The sequence below is a fragment of the Hemitrygon akajei genome, unplaced genomic scaffold (assembly GCF_048418815.1).
Source record: "Hemitrygon akajei unplaced genomic scaffold, sHemAka1.3 Scf000131, whole genome shotgun sequence".
Classification (NCBI taxonomy): domain Eukaryota; kingdom Metazoa; phylum Chordata; class Chondrichthyes; order Myliobatiformes; family Dasyatidae; genus Hemitrygon; species Hemitrygon akajei.
This window is the reverse complement of record NW_027332017.1, coordinates 645,165-654,233: the sequence shown is the minus strand read 5'-3', so window position 1 is coordinate 654,233 and position 9,069 is coordinate 645,165.

The following is a 9,069-nucleotide window of genomic DNA, read 5'->3' as shown; positions in this document are numbered from 1 at the left end:
TTGGTTGTTGCGACTGTAACGAAACCAAATTTCCCTCGATATCAATAAAATATGTCTGTCTGTCTGTCTCTGCATTTCCTAACAGATTGAACGGCAAGCGTGCTAAGTACAGAAGACGCCTCTCTGGTGATATTACAGCCACATTTGAAATGACGTTAATTATATGCCATGAAATGACATTGAATGTTTACGCTTGATTTGAACAGTAATTGAGCAATATGTGTGAGGATATATTTTCCTTTTATGAGATACTTTTGAATTACACACAAAACGTATCAGAACATGTAGATAATCGTATCATGGAAGATAGGATCAGATTCAGCACAGAAGGAAGAACGCAATATCTCGATTTTTTTCTGTTACGAGCATGAAAGGAAATAGGAAATTTGTAAAAATCAGATTTTTTGTTCGCCTGTTTTTGTCTAAAAGTTGGTAACGAGAATTGGGGGCGGGAAGACAAAGAGGCGTTAGCATAAATGTACTTTGGCTTGTTTAGCTTTCTTCAAGTGGTTTCCCTCCAGTATTCACTGGGTCAGATCACTGAATGGCCGGTAGGTATTCTTTACAATCTACCTTTCCCTGATTTACTTCGTGGTTGATGAGTAGATTGCATATCATCCTGATAAATGTGCACTTTTACGGTGCTTTATTTCATTGTAAGTACATACCGCTGTTGAATCAGAAAGGAAAAAGTAATGGATTTTAAAATATTTTCTTAACAGCAAAACCCATACATGATCCCACACCAAAGTGGTTAAAAAAAAGTTTCGGAGTATAGCACCTGATGCTAATCCCTCGGACGCAAAGCAGTAGGGTGAGAGGACACAATTTATCCCGATGCAGCAGTTCCGTTCTCCGAACTGACCTTGCATATATTGACGAGCAAAATTACCTCATTTGTAAACGTTGTGATTTTGCATAATTTGCCCTCCATGAAAGACCACAGAAATCCAACTGCCACAAGTGAACGAAATCGGAAACGAAGCTCAACTCATGCACAAAAATGCAGAAGCTATTAATTTTCCAGTTCTTAAAGTAAATAGTCTTCGTAAACGGATGTAGAAACGGCGGCCCAAACGGTTCGTACCATCTCAGCTATTCTCATTTGCTCCGTTTTTGTCATTATCCCGTTAAAGCATTCCTATCTATGGACTGTACAATTACATTTTGAATGTTCTGAAAGTGTGTTCCTCAAACACATCCTCGGGCATCTCGTCCCATACAGTTTACTCACTTTATTGTTCAAAAGTGGTCTCTCCACTTTATATTAATTCACTCTCGTCACCTGAAATCAATATCTATTAGTAAATGATTCTCACTGATAAGTCTGCAGAGCCAACAGTATTCTTAGTCTGGACACTGGAATACCAATGTCGTCATCGTCATGGTCAGAAATGCCATTGTCAGTGTGTGTGTAGGAATTGTTCCGGAAAAGCAGCAGTTAAGATATTCTTCGTGACACGAAACCGCATTGGAGTTCGGTTGTACAATATGAAGCTCTACACACCATTGCACAGTAAGTGATTCAGTGAAAACAGTTTTCAATTCCCAGATCGGGACCATTACCTCTAGACACTGAATACAAGTGGCACATGTTTATACAACTCCCGGTTCTGTTTCCACTAATTCGCAGAGGAGTCCAGATTTATAATATAACAGATAGGTCACAATAATGAAGGTGAGAGTCCTTCAATATAAATGTACAATATTCCGTTTAGACTTATTAATGAAAATATGTGTCCGAAGCTGGGAAATGACGGGAGGATGAAAGCAAAGAGCTGAACAAAAGGATATCTCTCCCATCTATTTTCATCGCTCGCCTTCTAGAGCTTGTGCATACTCATCCAGTTGTGTTTCAGGTTTCTGGTCTTCCTACAGAGTCCTCTTTATTGTGTTCCTTGTAAGTATTGTCTCATTCGAAAATAGCAATAAAAGCCGAGGTTAAATGTCTTTATGTCCACTGATGTTTCGGTCACTCGTTGGTACATTGTCCGTACAACTCTCTCCACGGAACGATAAGTTGCATGGAGATTCTGTCCACATCATATAGTTAGCTCCTGTTGTGTAGGGTGCTATCAATGTTATTAATGATTACACATTTGAGGTATTGATTTTGCAGTTCGTAATTTGTGTGTTAATAATTTATTTGCTGCAATGTAGTGGGAATTGCTGTGATATCCAGTTACAGTGTGACCATTGATTGCAGGACATCATCACTGAAAATGCTATTGCGCTGAAGAGCATTTTTTAAAGAGGGAGATTGATATGGTTTTATGGTCATACATCTTGTTTTTCGCCGTTTCCATCATGAGGTTGGACAAGCAATGAAGTTGCCAGTATATTTGAAGATGGTTCTGAATAAGCAGTGATATTCTTTGTGTGAGAGTTCGTGAACCGAAAGAGATGAGATAATAGCATTGCAGTATTAGAGGAACTGGACAGACAGTGACATTATCAATGGCGTGTCAGAATTAGCACTGATTATACCATGAGGACTGTGATGTTCCTATAGTCTGTGACTGTCCTGTCCGTTGCAGTAATAGATCGTTCGAAAGCAGGGAATATAACCCCAATTTTGTCCACACAGCCCAGAAAGAGAATCAAATTATCTCTCTCGTAAATGTAATCCTTCTCAATCTATCTGTATATCTATCTAAATATGCATAAAACTATCTATTTATAAGCGCACATTGGCGATAAACTGCAAGCCTCTTTCTTTGAAAGAGATATAGTGGTGATTTCTATGGAGTCTTCCTCGGCTGCAGCGGTAGCTGTGACGTCTTCTGCGCCTTGTTTTGACTTCGCTCTCCATGAAGCGTTGCTGCACCGCCTTCTGGGGTGTTGGATCTTGTAGCTGATCTCATCCCCCGAGTCCAGAAACTGGATTCACATGCTGTGGTAGGCAAATCCCTAACTCATCGAGGTCCAAATTTGGCGGCTACCCTCACCTGGTTAGCCCGCCTGGCGAAGCGCCGTTCCGGGGTTGCCACTGTCGGTTACGAACAGTTAATTGAAGCCACCGGTAAGAGCTGGGTGTCAGGAGGGAACGAAAAGCGGACGAGCTGTCTCTGGGTAGAGTACGACAAGCCCAGGACTAGAGCTGCAAAAAATATACTCTTTACAACATTTTAAAATGAAGGGTCTTGGAGATTTTATTTAGGCACGAAACTTGAGCTGTTAGAGAAATATTAATAATTAGTCACTTACATGCATGAACAACGTGCACTAAATAAGTATCAAGTTTGATCGTTGGCAGAGCACAGTGGCTGTCTGTTAATGACAGGGAGTTTTTAAGCTGGTAAAATGAAGTAAATGTAAATGTGTTCTTGAAGGTTGAAGACCCCTGTTTCACTGAGCCGTTAATAGTTCAATGCTGGTTGTCGTTTATCATATTTAGCATAATAAATGTTTACGATATTTATATGACCAGTACAAAACCCACATTTTCAGGATGACAATGACCGTAATTGTTTTCACCGGAGCGACAGCATCTGGAATTTTGTTGCAGAGTTGACCAAACAACACTTTCTAGCACGTAAGTATTACGTCGGACTGCGTCATTAGATACTTCACATTGAAGATCCAGATTAAAACATCTTCACGCGCTTGTAATTTGGTGCAGTTTCCTGCATTCTCATTTACTTCAGCTCTCAATCATCATTATTTTACAAGGTTCATTGTTTGGTTTTTGCACAATATTTGCCTGCCTTCGACTAACTGAAGGACATTATCACCCTGAAACGGGTGAGTATTTCTCGATATCTGTGTCTCACATTCTGGAGAATTTACCCTTACCTTCCTCCAGCGTCATAGAAAAATAGAAAACCTACAGCACAATGCCGGCCCTTCGGTCCACAATTCTGTGCCGACCATATCCTTACCTGAGAAATTACCTGGCGTTACCCATGGCCCTCTAATTTTCTAAGTTCCATGGACCTGTCCAGGCTTCTCTTAAATGATGCTGTCGTATTCGCCTCCACCACCATCGCAGGCAGCCCAATCAATGCACACACCACGCTCTGCGTAAAAGATTTACCCCTGACATCTTCTCTCAACCTACCTCTAAGCACATTATAACTGTGCGCGCTCGTACTAGCCATTTGAACCCTGGGAAAGAAGCCTCTGACTATCCACAGGATCAATGCTTCTCATCATTACCCACCTCTATCAAGTCACCTCTCATGATCCGTCGCTCAAGTAAAAAAGATCGAGTTCACTCAACCTATTCTCATAAGGCATGATCACTAATCCACGCAAATCTTTGAAAGTCTCCTCTGCACCCGTTCTGTGATTTCCACATCCTTCGTATAGCTGGAGAGAGAAAACAAAAAATGTCATCTTTATGATGTTATCTAACACACATCCAGCATTCCTCCTCCGTAACTTCCTCCCTCATCAATGGGAATCCGACGACAATTCAATTACCTACACACCCCCAGCCTCTTCTGCGGTGTCTGCAGGTATCACTATCCCTCCCGACTAATCTCCTTTCTGGCATTATTATCACTGCAAGCGTTACAAGTTCACTAGCTGCATCTACACGTCCTCCCTCATTCCACATTGGTGAGACCCAATACAGATTCCTGTACCGCATTGTGGATCACTATCGCTTCACATTCACCCTCTAAACATTAGACTATTTTTGAATTAGCGAATGAACGTGTAAACATTCCCCGGTGTTCCTATCCAGACGGATCTGCGGCCGGTCTGTAAGAAGAAATCCTAGGTGGTTTGGCAAAATGAGTTTCAAACTGACTTGCAACAGGATATATAGATTCAAATTGGAAACTTGCTCTCTGACTCTCCTCCTAAAGTTTCCTACCTTCTTCTCCACAGTTGACACGGAAACAATAGTATGATGGACTACTCCACACTTCAATCGTCAGAAAGTCAATAGGAATGTTGATGCCATCAGTAAAGGACCCCGCTACATCACATTTCATTCTGCAGTGTGTACCGCTTTCAGTGCTCGTGCAGGCAACTGGACCAATGACCGCAGTTAATATAGAACATAGAACATAGAATACTACAGCACATTACAGGTCCTCGGCCCACAATGTTGTGCCGACCCTCAAACCCTGCATATAACCACCCCCCCCCCACCTTAAATTCCTCAATATACCTGTCTAGTAGTCTCTTGAACGTCACCCGTGTTTCTGCCTCCACCACTGACTCAGGCAGTGCATTCCACGCACCAACCACTCTCTGAGTGAAAAACCTTCCTCTAATATCCCATTTTAACTTCCCTCCCCTTACCTTAAATCCATGTCCTCTCGTACTGAGCAGTGGTGCCCTGGGGAAGAGGTGCTGGCTGCCCACTCTGTCTATTCCACTTAATATCTTGTACACCTCTATCATGTCTCCTCTCATCCTCCTTCTCTCCAAAGAGTAAACCCCTAGCTCCCTTAATCTCTGATCATAATCCATACTCTCTAAACCAGACAACACCCTGGTAAATCTCCTCTGTACCCTTTCCAATGCTTCCACATCCTTCCTATACTGAGGCGACCAGAACTGGACACATTTGCTGGGGAACTCTCCATCTCAGAGTCCCCACGTGAGTCAGAAACCTGCTTTGCCGAGAAATATATCTCCGCACATCACTGCCATTCACTACCTCTCCACATTCGCCACTGGAAAGGGTGCAATCCTATAAAAGAGAAGTTAATAATTGCCATCGGAGACAGATAATAAATGATGTCTTGGTAACAACACACATATCGCAGTAATCAACAGAGCCAGTATGAGCGTTGATGTATTGACCAATGAACAGGATATATTGATTAATGGCGCAGTGGACAATGTAATGGCGGAGTAGGAATTGAAATGAATTGCTTTCGCAACAAATGACAACTGTTTCCGAGTTACTGATAGAATTTACAAGAAAAGGCGAATCACTCGGTGAGACTAGCGCAGTCAGCCTCACAAATCATATTCAACGTGTGAGAGGGAAAAGCGCTTTATCAGGGCTGAGATATTTTCAAAGAAGCCGAGGGCCACGCATCAGTACGAGTTCCACAATGCATACAGAGTGGTGAGTCAGCCCATAGTGATGATGCCAGTTCTGCACATTGCACATCGAGACTAACTCCACGATGGATGCAGAAATACTCTTCAGACTTTCCAGAGCGCATAGGTCTCTAGTTTTCTAAGCTCCATGTACCTGTCTAAAAGCCTTTTAAAAAACCCTATTTTATCCGCTGCCACCACCGCTGCCTGCACTGCATTCCATTAGCACAGCGTTCTCTGTGTGAAAAACTTACCCCTCTTTTCCCCTCTGCGCCTATTTCCAAGCACTTTAAAACTATGCCCTCTTGTGTTAGCCACTTCGGCTCTGGGGGGGAAAATTCTGACTATCCTGGCGATCAATGACTCTCTTCATCTTATACACCTCTTTCAGGTCACCTCTCAACATCTGTCACTACATGACGAAAATATAATGTGCACTCAAGCTGTTCTCCTAAGGTACGACCTCTATTCTAACCAAAAACCTTGTAAATCGCATCTGCACTCCCTCTCTGATATCCACGCACCCTCTCTGTTTAGTGTATCGTATAGACCTTGAATGGGGAAAATCTGCGTGTTCACTTCCCGAGTATAGACACTGGATGGGGGAAGTCTGCATGCATTCATCTTGTTCTTTTCCTGAACTCGTCCTTTCAAATTATCGCTGGACATTTTGAAGCTTACTGATATTTCAAAACTGTAAGTAGGTGGCCAGAACAGCCCGCGATATTCTATCTACGGCCTCACCAACGTGTTGTACATCTTCAACATAACGTCCCAACTCTTATACTCCGTGATCTAATTGTGAAGGTCAATATGATCTGAGCTCAAAACGAGCTGATTTGTCCGTGAAGCCGACATCCTGGAATTATCGATCTGTATCTCCAGGTCTCTTTTTAAATACGCCACTCTGAAGTCCACATATTCAATATGTGAGTGGAAACCTGTTGTATCTTTCCTCACAAGGCAGACCATCATACATTTGTCTGTATTAAATGTTATCTGCCATTTTTCAGCCCATTTTCTAGCCAGTCAACACCAAGCTACAAGTTTGGGTAGAGTTCCTGGCTGGAACAACTCCTCCAAATTATGTGTCGTCCGCAATTCTTTTGATTCAGTTTTCTACATTGTCATCTCAGTCATTAGCATACATGATAATAAAAACACAATGGTCCTAACACTAATTCGTGCATTACACTTGTCAGAGTCAAAAAATCAACATCCGCTCTCTACTAATGGAGAAAAGAACGTTCATCAATCCGTGCACAAGCCGCGTCTAAATTCGTATGGGCGCGTAACATTTTTTATTATCAAAGGTCCCTGAGATATTACTCTCTATCTCTTTTGTATGCTCAGAAGAACATACGTACAACGTGTTTTATTGTGATACATGTCATCTGGTGTTACTGTGACTTTCTTCATTCAAGTGACTCGAAATGACTAAAACAAGCGACAGTAAAAATGATCCTATCTTCCCCCCAATAAATTCTACCCTATTTCACCTGCTGAGTTGAAAACCCTCCCTCAATATCAGCAGTGAATGTGTCCCGTTGAATGGGACAAAATAAAACTGTTTGAAGTTGATTGTCCATGTTGATTGCTCAGGATGAATGTCTATGTTAAAAACAATAACTGATGAGAAAATGTCCCATTTTAGCAACTGATGTCAAATTTCTTGGAACGTACATTGGTACCTTTCATATTATCCTCTGTTTAAAGGTTAAGAACTTGTAACATCCCTTTGGGATTCAAATTCATGGCAATGTTTCGGAGTGACAAAAACATTTTAATGTAACTGTTTGTGTAGCTGGTTGTCCCTCATACGACTGATGTCATAACCACACTAATTGCCTCAGTGGAATTACGCTGAATTGCATATAACTCTATAAAACCTGCCACCAGTCCATATAAGCAGTGGGAAATTTCCGTTCAACTGAACGCTGCCTCTGACGCAATATGGGATATCCAGCGATTTACTACATCGCGGGCGTTTTCTATCCTACAATTGTAGCGATCGGTATTCCTGGTAAGGTACTGGAGTTGATATTGGATATGTATTGTACCTTCGTCATCTTGCTTTTGTTCAATTGCACTGTTTGGACATTTACTGAGCACAAATGCTACCTTCGGCTGAAATGTGTTTCCAGAATTGAGGATTCAAGCATCTGATAATTTTGTTATTCAGCTTCCAAATGTTTTCTATGTGACGCTTTTTATTTCAATTGTCAATTGCGTTGGTGCCGATATTGCCAGAGTTCCATAGTGTCACCTTTTTCGGCGTTCTTAAACGACAGTAGTCGCTTTTCCAGATCAGAAGCTTTCTCAACTGACCGGCCAGTCGAAAATCGACACTCAGGTTTGTTCTTCCATAAAACGTTAAATTATAACTTATGCATTAAATCTCATGATTTTAAAACAAATGGTCCCTTTAGCTCTTTCACAACAAACAATGGAAATGGTGTTGTTTATGGAGCTATCCACCTTCACGGGTACGTGACGTGGAAATCAGAAGACCGGCTCTAATTTGTCGGAAGGTCACCAACCCACTGCCAATTCCGTCCAATGCAGGAGAGCACGGGCAAAGTCCGCACAAATGGAATTTCTGCCTTACACTTCGAAAAAAAAATGATACCCTGCGTAGCATTGGAAAAACTGGTGGACATTCAGGCATTTGCAGCTGACGATAATTCTGTGTTGAATTTCTTTCTCTCTAAATTTCTTGTAGTTAATTTAACGGCGATTGTGATCCTATCTCGGGGAAAATGCGGCCTCTCCAAATGCATCACCCGTTATCTGGTTGGAATGGCAACAGCAGACCTGATGGCGGTAATAGTTGTCGCTTTAGTGGAGCAGACCAACAATATCTACATTTATTCTAGATTCCTGCTCATCACTCCTGTATGCGCAGTGACAGGTGTATTATTTGTTCTGACGTTGGACTGTTCTGTTTGGTTTACGGTCAGTTTTACCTTCGATCGTTTCATCGCAATATGTTGTCGAAAACTGGGGGAACGATACTGCACTGAGAGAACAGCAACGGTGGTTATGGTGACGGTGGTCGTA